We start from the raw sequence: 12,820 nt of genomic DNA on the forward strand, positions 1-12,820 counted from the left end.
TCTGGTTAAACCTGAATGGGTAGTAATCAACAGATTCCACACACTTAGGCTTGCTTCAGGGAAGATTATTCAAGCACAAACTAAGCAGTGGGCATTCTGTTTCCCAAAAATCATTTCTTCCTTTTGCTGCTTACTGCTGAGCCAGGCTCCTCCACAGCATGGCCTGCAATGGGAGTTCAACATCAGTGTCTAAAGGCTGATTCAGGCCCATAATGGGTATTTAAATAAGGAGAATAATGAATTGCAAACCTGTATACTTAAACGCATGTTCCTCGTTTCTCACGGAAAATGTTGTACAAAGAAAAGCCAATTTTCTTTTTGTGAACTGAGCTCATAATTAGGAAGTTGAATTACAATAGTTATAGAAATGGTAGTTATAATATAGACATATTAGATTTGATTAGATTTGCATGGGGGAAATTTTCCTTTGTATTAACTGGGCATTTAAATTCAAATCTGCAGAAGGTAGACCTCAAAATTGCTGGCTGTTGACTGTTCTTCGACTTCTGGTACTCAAGCTCAGGCACAAGCCTCTTGCTAAAATATCAGGGCTAGGACATCAAGGTTTTTGGATGCTAAAATTGTCATTTCCATTTTTTCCCCCTCTGTTTCATTTTAAATCCATTTTTAATGGTGTGGTTACATTGTCCGTGGCATAAATCTGGAAGCAGCATTTGCATTTAGAATGCTGTAAAATACAATATTCCTTCGGGTATCCTTAGCTGGGTACCACAGCCCCATTCACATAAATCAAGATAAGAATACTAAAAGCAAAGCAATTTGATTAGGTCCTAAATTCAAAACATTACAAGACTGAGGTCTAACAGCCACCAGGAACTTAAGTCAGCCTGCTTCTATGGTATCGTTGAGTGTGGAAAATTAAAATGACAGGTTTAAGAGATAAAGACAATCTTGCTCTTATTTGGCTTTAGGGTTCCTGCCAGTTTATCTCTGTTACGAGGTGTAATGTAATATTACGTACACATCTACTATAAACATCCAGACTTTTATAGGCATGTCAAAAGGATCCCACTTGATATGGAGTAAAATGAATTACAACCTTGTAAAAGTTCCCTAATTTGCTCAGGAATGGGCATGCTCTTTCCCCATCCACTGCCAGCCCTGATCCCTGAGAGCTAAAAAAGAACAGAGTAACAACGATAAATTGTACCTTGAGATTTAGCAAAGCAATAAAATGCACTTCTCCAACGTGTGATAAAAATCTACCTTTGGCTTTATTAATAAACAATGTCATTAAAACATATGCATTACAAGCCTGTGGATCCTCAAAAGGTTTTCAAGTTCACATTTTATAATTTATATATTTAATTTGCCTCTCCAAAAATCTTATCTGAAATATTCTTCACTTTGAGGAGATGTTTGGAGGATGGAAGGGGGTTGGGGAAGGAGAGATATAATTTCTAATCCCTAGTGGCGCCATGAGCCAAGAATTCCTTTATATCTCTTGGAGTGATAAGAAATGACTTAAGTCTAAAGTATATACTAGGAGACTATTTTAGATTTGTCCTCCTTAAAGCCAACACAATCTTGTCACATCTTCTGTCAACAACACCAATTTGGGGATTTTCTTTTTTTTTTTTTCTTTATGAGTAGAAGATATCTGGCAAATAACCGCATTCCTTTCCTATCAAGTTTTACGGCTTTTATATGGCTAGTGCTGCCCATTTAAACTCATATTCATTCTATACATACTTGCTTTCAGTGATATTTCTTCTTTGAATGCCCTCTTATAATTAGGAAGGAGGCCCCGAAGGGCCCAATTAGCCAACATGTGAATGTAATTATAACTCTTGAATTTTCTCTCCCTTTGCATGTGTGGCTGTTCAGCATGTAGCATAACCTACTTGGAAAGGGAGATTCAGGCCAAAAAATAAGTGATGTGTTGAGCTTTAAGTGAATTTATGGCAGATATTCACAACAGTTACATAAAAGGTACCATCTCTCTAAATGCACTTATATGGGGCACAATTACTAACTTTTTGACCTACATTCCCCCAGCTCCTTAACCTTTCTCTTAGTTTTGAACCTCCCCTCTGAAGGCTATAGAGAATAAAATTCTACAACCAAAGAAAGTCATATGTTGGCAAAACACCTGGCAAGTCAGCATGATTTCTAACAAGATTAAGTGCTGTGCTAGGACCAAGAGGAAAAAGACACAGAGACAGGAAGAATAGGTTTTTTTTCTAATCCACAAAATAGAGACACCTTGATTTCGTATTCAAGAATTTCATATTCAAGAGGAGCACTTCAAGGATTGTAGTAACCTTCTTCTTTCTTTCAATTTATTCTTATGTTACATGTGGTCAATTACTTTCAATATCCTGGTTCCCCTCCTCTGGATGCTCTCCAGCTAATCAATGTCCTTGTTCAGCTATGATGGCCATAACTGAACACAACACTTGAGATGATATCTGATGAGGATAGATTAGGGTCTGATTAACACCTCCCTCTTCTGGGAAAAAAAACAAATGTTTCCCTTTTAATCCAATCCAAGCATTAGCTTGTTTTCACTAAAATCCAAGGATTTCTTAAGGAAAAAAAAACACAACCCTCCCCCCCCCAAAAAAAAAACCCTGCTCTCTATCCATATCCCCTATCCCCACCATTTTATTCTTTGGGATTTGGTTTTATGTATCCCAGTTGAAGAGTGTACATTTACTTCTACTGAATTTCATATTATAGATTCAGCCTCATGTTCCAGCATGTCAAAATCCTTTTGGATTCTGAATCTGTACTGCAGAGAATTAAGCTTGGAGTTAAGAAGACCTATATTCAAATCCTGCCTATGATTCCTAAGTTACACTGGGTGACTAAGTTCACTTCTCTTAGTTTCAGGTGATTCTCTAGAAGATTGAGCCAAGGGAGACCTAAGCCAAATCTACATTTGAATAGAAGTTCCTACATAGCAAGCTCCTCTTCTTGCGGAATCCCAAATCTATATATACTGTATATCCTTTTATAACGTACTGATACCTGCTTCATGTAAAATCTTAATCTCACACAGAGTGGTTCATTCATACATATTAATGCATGATTATGCATTTAGTTACCTGTTTTGCTCCCACTATGGGACTTTGTCTGATTTTCCCTGTTGTCTAGGTCTCCCTCATTCCTACTGCAATTTTCTCTCCCTCGTTACTATAGCCAACTACCATCACAAATCCTATTCTCTCAACATCAGTAATTCTCTCCTCCCTCTCTTCTTATCCTGTTCTGCCTAGGAAAAAAAAGTACAGGAAAGAACTTTTAAAAATACTCCACAGATATGCATTTCTGTTATGCTATGCACCAGATGCTATATACCTATAATGTGTTTTCTGCTGAGTTTTTTGCTTTATCAGCCTATCTGACTGTTCTATTCTCTGTCCTATTCATTGAAAGGATAAATGAAAAAAGAAAATTAAGTGCTTACTATTTACCAGGCATTATGCTAAGTTTTGTGGATAAAATATTAATATGAGACAACTCTTACTCTCAATGTGTTCACATTCGAATAGGGGAAGATAACACATATTGGTGAATGGCAGTCAGGGAAAAGCATGGGCCTTTACCTGGGAAGTCACGAGGATGACAAATGGAACAATAGAATGATCAGATGACATTCTTCTTTCCCGAACCATTCATAGTATTATTTCAATTACAGTTCCCATGGGACGGTGGCAGGGGATAGTACACATATAAAAGCAGCATGGAGAATGTCCAGGGTGAAATGTCATGATGGTCATTTCTAGTGCCAGTTAAAAATAATGAGAGCTCACCAATTAGGAGAGTCCAGCGTCAAGAGATGAATTCTGAAATTCCGCAGGCACAAGGAGGAGACTTTTGCCTTCCTAGGTCTTCTTCCTTCTGCCTCACTCAATTTTTCCTTATATCTGTCATTGCTTCTATTGTTCTCTAGGGTCAGTCTGTTAGTTAAAAAGCTTTGACTGATGGGTTGTTGTGTTCTTCAGTTGTTCAATAACGTCTGACCATTTGTGACCCCGTGGACCTTACTGTCCATGGAGTTTTCTTGGCAAAGGTACTAGAATGGTTTGCTATTTCCTTCTCCAGTGGATTAAGACAGAGGTTAAATGACTTAGCCAGGTCACACAGTTAGTAAATGTCTGAGTCCAGATTTGAACTCAGGTCTTCCTGACTCAAGGCTCAATGGTCTCTACTGAAATATCTTGTTTCTTATACAGGTGCTTTCAACTAAATCAAGTCACTTCTGACACAATAAATTGATCTTACTTTAAGGCAGTATCTAACACTATCTCTTGTTCCAGTCTGAGCTACAAAACTTATAACTGAGTAAAACTGATGAGAAATGATTTTATTGTATCCAACCGATTCAGGAGGATTTTCCCTTGTCTTATCACTTGAATTGGGTGAAAGATGCAAGAGATTTTTTTCATTTTAAATAGGAATTAAGTAACCCAGATTTAGTATGAAGGTGTCACCCAAAATAAATAGGAAGAACTCTAGTAGAAAAGGAAGTGTTCTCTCAACAAGAGGATCATTCACCCAAGGGAAGTATTAGGAAGTTCATGAAGGAATAAAAAGATCTGGGATAATGGTCAGATGAGATGGTAGACTCTTGGGAATAACATAGAGAAGGTAGTAATAGATGTGGTATAAAGACTTGCTCCTCTTAGTAAATAGAAGTAGATATTAACTATTTGGTGAATCTCTCTCTCTCTCTCTCTATCTATCTGTGTATGTGTTTGTGTGTGTGTGTGTGTGTGTGTGTGTGTGTGTGTGTGTGTTCTCTTGCAAAGTTGTCTGGGATCACTAAGAATTTAAGTCACATGTAAAGAATCATTCAATCAGTGTGCTTCAGAGACAGAACTGGAATCCAGATTGTCCTTAATTGGTGGAGAACTCTCTATCAACTCAGAAACACTGCCTTCCATAGTGGTTTTATTATTTCATTCATACCATCATTGATGTGCAGCTAGAAAAGAACTTAGAAGAAATTTTGACCAACCCTCCCTCTCTCTCTCTCTCTCTCTTTTACAAATGGGGAAACTGTAATCCAGTGACATGAAGTGATACAATCAACTAGTAAGCTCCATAGTAAAGATTCATTCCCATGTTTTCTGATGCCAAAGTCAGCACTCCATCCACTACTGTTTGTGAATTGAAACAAGTTGGGGGGATAGTACAGACTATTCTTATTCTTAAGTTAGACTAAAGTGAGGTCCTATCTGATGCTGAGATTTTGTAAGTCTGTGAAATATTAGTGAAATATTGACTATGGAACTAACACTGCCCTCATCAATGGAATATCTGAAAGAAATATAAGGCAAGACTCATGCTATCAATGAACTGAATGCCTTACTGATAGAAACCAGATTTATGAACCTAAAATAGAGGACAATATAAAATGACATGGTGTTATTTGTGAAAATGGATAATACTTATAATAATTGTCTTTGGGTATCAGAAGATAGTGAAATCACTGTGGGATGTGGGCTTGAGTATGGCCAAGTATAACTTTCAATTGCTGACATCATATGGACCCTTTTACTCTGCCTAAAACTGGAAATTTTTTCATCATTGTAGACACATATGAATTTTTACATCACTTATGGGAAATCTATTCCTCCTCCTCTCTCATTTCTAGAGTGTCATGAATTATCATCTCTAGAGCAGTGTTATGAAAGCTGTTGTTATTTGTTCTTTGAGACCTCCAAGGATGCTCACAAGTTATCTCCATTCTCAGATAAGATAAATGACCATTTAGCCACAAACAACTGGATTCTAGCCCTAGACAAAAAAGATAAAGTAAGAATGTGGCAAAAGCTTTTCTCTTCTTTGTGTGGTAATATATTTCATTATTGCATCTTTCTAGAATTTTTTTTCCTCATTGAGTTTATGAGTAGTTTAAAAAATAAACTTTCAAGTGTCTTCCCACCCCCATAAAGCCCAATCCAGATGTTGAGCTACTGTAAACAATTTGATGAAAATTATTGATACCTATGAAAATATACAGAAAATTCTGAATAAAAATGGTTATTGGGATTTCAAACCTGTGGGTTGGAGACCAGTATGACATTTTCTTTCATCACATGCTCCTGATATGAAAAGAACTAATTAGGGAGGATTTCATTGCTTTGCTCCTGTTTAGTCTCTGCAACTAATGGGATAATAAGGAGACCAGGGTTCTGATCTTGAATTTGTCACTGAGGTGGTATCAGACCTTGAATAAATCATTTATTTTCTCTGTGTCTCAGCTTCCTTCACTATACAATGTAGCTTATGATACCTATGCTATCTGTTTCAAAGGGTCATTGTGAGGACCAAATATGTATGTAAAACCCTATGAGAAATTGGAAGTTCTATACAAATGCCAATTTGGAAGCAGCCAAGTCCATTGAAAAGAGTGCTGGATTGGGAGTGAGAGCACTTGGATTCAAATCTTGACCCTCCTATTTTCAAACAGTGTGGCCATAAACAAGTCACTTAATCACTCAAAGTTTCATTGTTCTAATGGTAATGTAAATTTGAAGATCTTCCCCATCCAGTAATAGGCCCACAAGGCCTGCTTATATCACAGAAAGCCTAAGTCACATGTGGTAGGAAGAGTTTGCTGAATGAGTGTAACTAGAAGGGTGGAGCAAAAATTGCTTAGAGCAGTCAGAGCTGAGGGACAGAGCAGATGAAGACAACCTAGCCATGCTGTGAGTGTGTTTGTGGGAAGGTATAAGGGGGGAGGTTATGGAGTGGAGTCATTTTCTGCTGTGATAATATGTATTAATTTCTTTGCTGTTTGGATGGATTGGACTTACTGGTTTGGGGATTTGGTTCTCTGGTGTCTGAATAAATGTTTTGCTTCTTCTGTCTTCCATATGGAGAGTCTGTTATATTTTGTAATACAGAACCAAGTCAGCCTATGCATAGTCATTGTCAGTGCTGTGAATATTGCCTTGATGATACAGTTGTCCTCAAATATAACATGATAAAACATGCCAAGATGGCTTTGAAGGTCTCCTCCAGTTCTAAATATATGATCTTATGACCTGGTTTCAAACACTTTCTCTTCCCCATTACTCCCTGTGTGGCTTTGTACAGGTCATTTGGTCTCTATGTCAACTGCAAAAAAAATCAGGTGAGTAGACCAGGTCACCTCATAGGTTACTTCCATTTCCAAAGCTGTGGACTTATGGTAATAAATCTATTATAAAGATTTCCACGAAGCAGTAGATTCCTGAGACATTTGTGGAAAGAGGATAGGGAGAAGTGGAACCTTACAAAGATATACTTATTAGTCAGTCAATAAGCCTTTATTAAGCATTTACCATATACTAGGTATTATGCTAAGTTTTGGGCATAGAAAGATAGAAGTCAAGCCCTAATTGCAAAGACCTTACAATCTAATAAGAGAGAAAACAAGAAAACAGCTATGCATAATAAGATATATAGAGTATAAGTAGGAGATGGGGTGGATAAATGGTGCTGTGGATAGAGTACCTATCCTGGAGTCAGGAAGACTCATCTTCCTAAGTTCAAATCTGACCTCAGACACTTACTAGCTGGTGATTTTAAGCAAGTCACTTAACCTTGTTTGCCTCAATTTCCCCATCTATAAAATGAGCTAGAGAAGGAAATGACAAACCACTTTAGTATCTTTGGCAAGAAAATGCCAAAAGGGGTCACAAAGAGTCAGACATTACTGAAAGAAACAACTGAATAACAAAGTAGGAGATGATCAAAAGAGTGAAGGTAATAGCAGTAAAAGGGATAGAATCATTCTTGTAGAAGGTGGAAATCTAGTTGGGACTTTAATAAAGCCATGGAAGCCAAGAGGTGCAGATAGCAAATGAGACAATTCCAGACATAGGGCATAGTTAGTAAAAAGATTCAGAATCTGGTTCTCTAAGTTTTGGATTCCTATAGATCAGAACGGCAAAACGCACAGAACAGCAGAGGGAAGCAGGGCTCCAGCACAGGACAGCCTGGATGGTCTCTGGGTGAGGTCTATTCCACACGGAGCTGGGAGCTGGGAACGGAGTGGAGCGGAGCCCAGCCTGAGCGGCGTGGACCATCCAGACCAGAAGCCGGGCAGAGGGGGCCCTAGCGCCCTGAATATGTGAGCTGCGGCAGTTACCAGACCCGTCGACCAACAAACACCAAAGACTGCGGAGAAGGTTAGTGGGAAAAGCTGCAGGAGTGGAAGGAGTTCCAGGTTTGGCTTCCAGCCCCAGGGGCAGCGGAGGTGGGGCAGCTACAGCTGTTGTTACTTCAGGCTCCAGGCCCACCTGGTGGGAGGAATTAAGTGGCGGATCAGAGCAGGAGTGCAACAACCTGCTGAAGATCTAAGCCCAGTCTGGACTGGGGGTTCTTGGGGAAGGAGTAGTGCGGGTCTGACAGAGCTGGCACCTCCCCCCCAAACGTGGAACATAGAAATCTTTAGTCTACAAGCAGTCATACCCCACTGAAAAACTCAAGGGTCAAGTTAGTGGGTTGGGAATATGGCCAGGCAGCGAAAACACGCCCAGATTCAGTCTCAGACTTTGGATTCTTTCTTTGGTGACAAAGAAGACCAAAACATACAGCCTAAAGAAGACAACAAAGTCATAGAGCCTAAAACAAAAGCCTCCAAGAAAAACATGAACTGGCCCCAGGCCATAGAAGAACTCAAAAAGAATTTGGAAAAGCAAGTTAGAGAAGTAAAGGAAAAATTGGGAAGAGAAATGAGAAGGATGCGAGAAAACCATGAAAAACAAGTCAATGACTTGCTAAAGGAGACCCAAAAAAATACTGAAAAATACACTGAAGAAAACAACACCTTGAAAAATAGACCAACTCAAATGGCAAAAGATCTCCAAAAAGCCAATGAGGAGAAGAATGCCTTGAAAGGCAGAATTAGCCAAATGGAAAAGGAGATCCAAAAGACCTCTGAAGAAAATACTACCTTCAAAATTAGATTGGAGCAAGTGGAAGCTACTGACTTGATCAGAAATCAAGATATTATAAAACAGAACCAAAGGAATGAAAAAATGGAAGACAATGTGAAATATCTCCTTGGAAAAACCACTGACCTGGAAAATAGATCCAGGAGAGAGAATTTAAAAATTATTGGACTACCAGAAAGCCATGATCAAAAAAAGAGCCTAGATACCATCTTCCAACAAATTATCAAGGAGAACTGCCCTGATATTCTAGAGCCACAGGGCAAAATAGAAATTGAAAGAATCCATCGATCGCCTCCTCAAATAGATCCCAAAAAGAAATCTCCTAGGAATATTGTCGCCAAATTCCAGAGCTCCCAGATCAAGGAGAAAATACTGCAAGCAGCCATAAAGAAACAATTTGAGTATTGTGGAAACCCAATCAGATTAACCCAAGATCTGGCAGCTTCTACATTAAGAGATCGAAGAGCTTGGAATGCGATATTCTGGAGGTCAATGGAGCTAGGATTAAAACCTAGAATCACCTACCCAGCAAAACTGAGTATCATGTCCCAAAGCAAAATATGGATTTTCAATAAAATAGAGGACTTTCAAGCTTTCTCAGTGAAAAGACCAGAACTGAATAGAAAATTTGACTTTCAAACACAAGAATCAAGAGAAGCATGAAAAGGTAATCAAGAAACGGAAATCGCAAGGGACTTACTAAAGCTGAACTGTTTGGTTTACATTCCTACATGGAAAGATGATGTGTATGATTCATGAGACCGCAGTATTAGGGTAGTTGAAGGGAATATGCATATATATATATATATATATATATATGTTTATGTATATATATAAGTGGATGTGTATGTATGTATATATCTATGTGTATATGTATGTATGTGTATATATATGTGTTTTTATATATGTATGTATGTGTGTGTGTGTGTGTATATATATATATATATATATATATATATATATATATATATATATATATGTAAAAGAGAGAGAGCAGACAGAGGGTGAGTTAAAGATGAAGGGAAGCTATCTAAAAGAAATAAAATGAAAATAAGGGATGAGAGAGCAACATACTGAGAGAGGGAGATAGGGAGAGATAGAATGGGGTGGATTATCTCGCATAAAGGTGGCAAGAGGAAGCAGTTCTGTGGGAGGAGGGGAGAGGGCAGGTGAGGGGGGAATGAGTGAACCTTGCTCTCATCAGATTTGGCCTGAGGGGGAATACCATACATACTCAGTTGGGTATCTTACCCCACAGGAAAGAAGAGAGAGGAAGATAAAAAAAATAAAAGGGGGGGGGATGATGGAGGGGAGGGCAGATGGGGGTGGAGGTAATCAAAACAAACACTTTGGAAAGGGGACAGGGTCAAGGGAGAAAATTCAATAAAGCGGGATGGGTTGGGAAGGAGCAAAATGTAGTTAGCCTTTCACAACATGAGTATTGTGGAAGGGTTATACATAATGATACATGTGTGGCCTAGGTTGAATTGCTCGACTTCTTAGGCAGGGTGGGTGGGAAGAGAAGAGGGGAGAGAATTTGGAACTCAAAGTTTTAAAATCAGATGTTCAAAAACTAAAAAAGTTTTTGCATGCAACTAAAAAATAAGATACACAGGCAATGGGGCGTAGAAATTTATCTTGCCCTACAAGAAAGAAGGGAAAAGGGGACGAGAGGGGAGGGGTGGTGATAGAGGGGAGGGCTGACTGGGGAACAGGGCAACCAGAATATAAGCCATCTTGGAGTAGGGGGGAGGGTAGAAATGGGGAGAAAATTTGTAATTCAAACTGTTGTGAAAATCAATGTTCAAAACCAAATATGTTAAATAAATAAATTTAAATAAAAAAAAAAGATTCAGAATCTGGAGATAAAATATGTTGTGTGAGGAACAGCAAAGGATCAGAGTTACTGAAAAGCAGAGGACATGGGGTGAGAAAGGTGGAAGAAATTTATAAAGGTAGGAGGAGGTCAGTTAGTGAAGGATTTTAATGGCCAAACAAAGGATTTTATTTTTGATGCTTGATGTGGCACGGAGCCATTGGAGTTTATTAAATGAGATGGGAGGGAGAGTGGAGGAGTGAGTGATTTAGTGTATCAGTAAGGCAAGAGTCACAATATCAATGGTGAGCAGGAATATGCCTGTATAGTTCTGTATCACAGAATATGAGACTCTCCATATAGAAGGCAGAAGAAGTAAAACATTTATTCAGACACCAGAGGATCAAATCCCAAAATCAAAAACTCCAATTCAACATAGCAGCAATTATATCCCCAAACCAGTAAGTTCACCTCATTATAACAGTAAGGAACTTAAAACACAATATCCCAGAAGGGAGTCAAGTCATCACATAACCTTCCCCTCTGCTGGGGCCTTCCTGCAAACACTTACTCACAAATCCCAGTTGTCTGCTTACCTGCATCCTCTCCTCCAGCAGTTCTGAGAGAAAGCTTAATGGCTACCCTCAGAGTATATATATATCCTTTTTAGAGCCTGAGGGCTTTATAACTCTAGTGACCTAATTAGCAAAAGGGTGTGGGCCTTCTTACAAACAAGCCTCCTGTAATCAAGCCTCCCTTAACTAGTTCCACCTGAGACCTATAAATGGGATTAATGGGTGGGGAAGATCTTTAATCACATTAACACCACATTTAGTCATACCTTCACTTTATGTAGAAGAATTTGATGAGTAAGTAGTTGATAGATTGGAATAAAAAGAGACTTAAGGGAAGGATACCAATCAAAAGTCTATTTCAATAGTTCAGGCCTGTGGTGATAAGGTTATACCAGGATTGTGTTAGCATCAGAAGAGATAGGAGCATATATGTATGTATGAGAGTTAAAATCAACAAGACTTGGCAACAGATTAGAATATACTACTTCTATGGATGGAAAACAAAACAAAACAAATAAAAATAAAACAAAACAGACAAGTGAACAAAATAAAAAACAAGCAATGTAAAAATATCCCCAAGACTGAAGAATTCTACTATTTTGGCCCATGTCAAATAATTGTAATATCTTGTCGGGAGTGTAAGCTATTTCCTGTCCTGGAGAAGAAGCTACAAGGACTCAAAGAATGTCTCTATTCCTCCCTCTACCATATTGTTAGGAAAAGTGGAGTGTTTTTAAAAGAGATATTTTCCTTGATTCAAGGGTTAAATGGGAGGGCTCTGTTGGTGGAGGAGCTAGGGTGAAGCCTTATCAAGATATCTGACAGTGAATGACTTTGGCACAAAGGAGAAAGGGAAGAAAAATGGGAATGGTGCAATTTAAACTTAAAAACAGATTTGATGCTCTTCCTAGAGCAAAACTGTCTTCATTCTTTAAGGGGGAAGAAACTGCTTCTCCTCCCAAGGGCAACATAGTAACTAGTTTATGGTAATTATCAAGGGAGAGTTAGTTCAGCAAGGATCAAAGGAAGGAAATAAGCATAGTAGTGGTTGGTGATTTGTTGCTTAGAGAATACTGAGGCAGGTATCTATCAACCTGATAAAAAACAAGAGAAAGTCATTTTTCTTCCTTCCTGCGCAGGTAACAGAGAGTAGTCTAAGTCTAACAAAAATAAATGATGAAATATTCAATTCTAGTGATTCAAGTAGTGCCTGAGAAGAGAATTTGGTGCTCTGACCATGACTCATAATATATGAATGACAGATTCCTGGCTGGAGATACAATAAAATTAACAAAGGCTAGTAAGAATGCATTTGCTATATGTCTTATAAATCTAATTGAAAGTTCTTTAAACTATAAAAGGTTGAGGGAAGGAGAAAAGTGCCTATGTATTCCCCAAAGTTAGATACCAATGAGAGTAGACACAAAGAAGGAAGAAAAGCAGTTGAGATACCCAGAATTTTTTAGGGGGAAAAATAAAAAGAAAAGCAAAGAAAGATGTTTGTAGCAAAA

The sequence above is a fragment of the Trichosurus vulpecula genome, chromosome 4, assembly GCF_011100635.1.
Source record: "Trichosurus vulpecula isolate mTriVul1 chromosome 4, mTriVul1.pri, whole genome shotgun sequence".
Classification (NCBI taxonomy): domain Eukaryota; kingdom Metazoa; phylum Chordata; class Mammalia; order Diprotodontia; family Phalangeridae; genus Trichosurus; species Trichosurus vulpecula.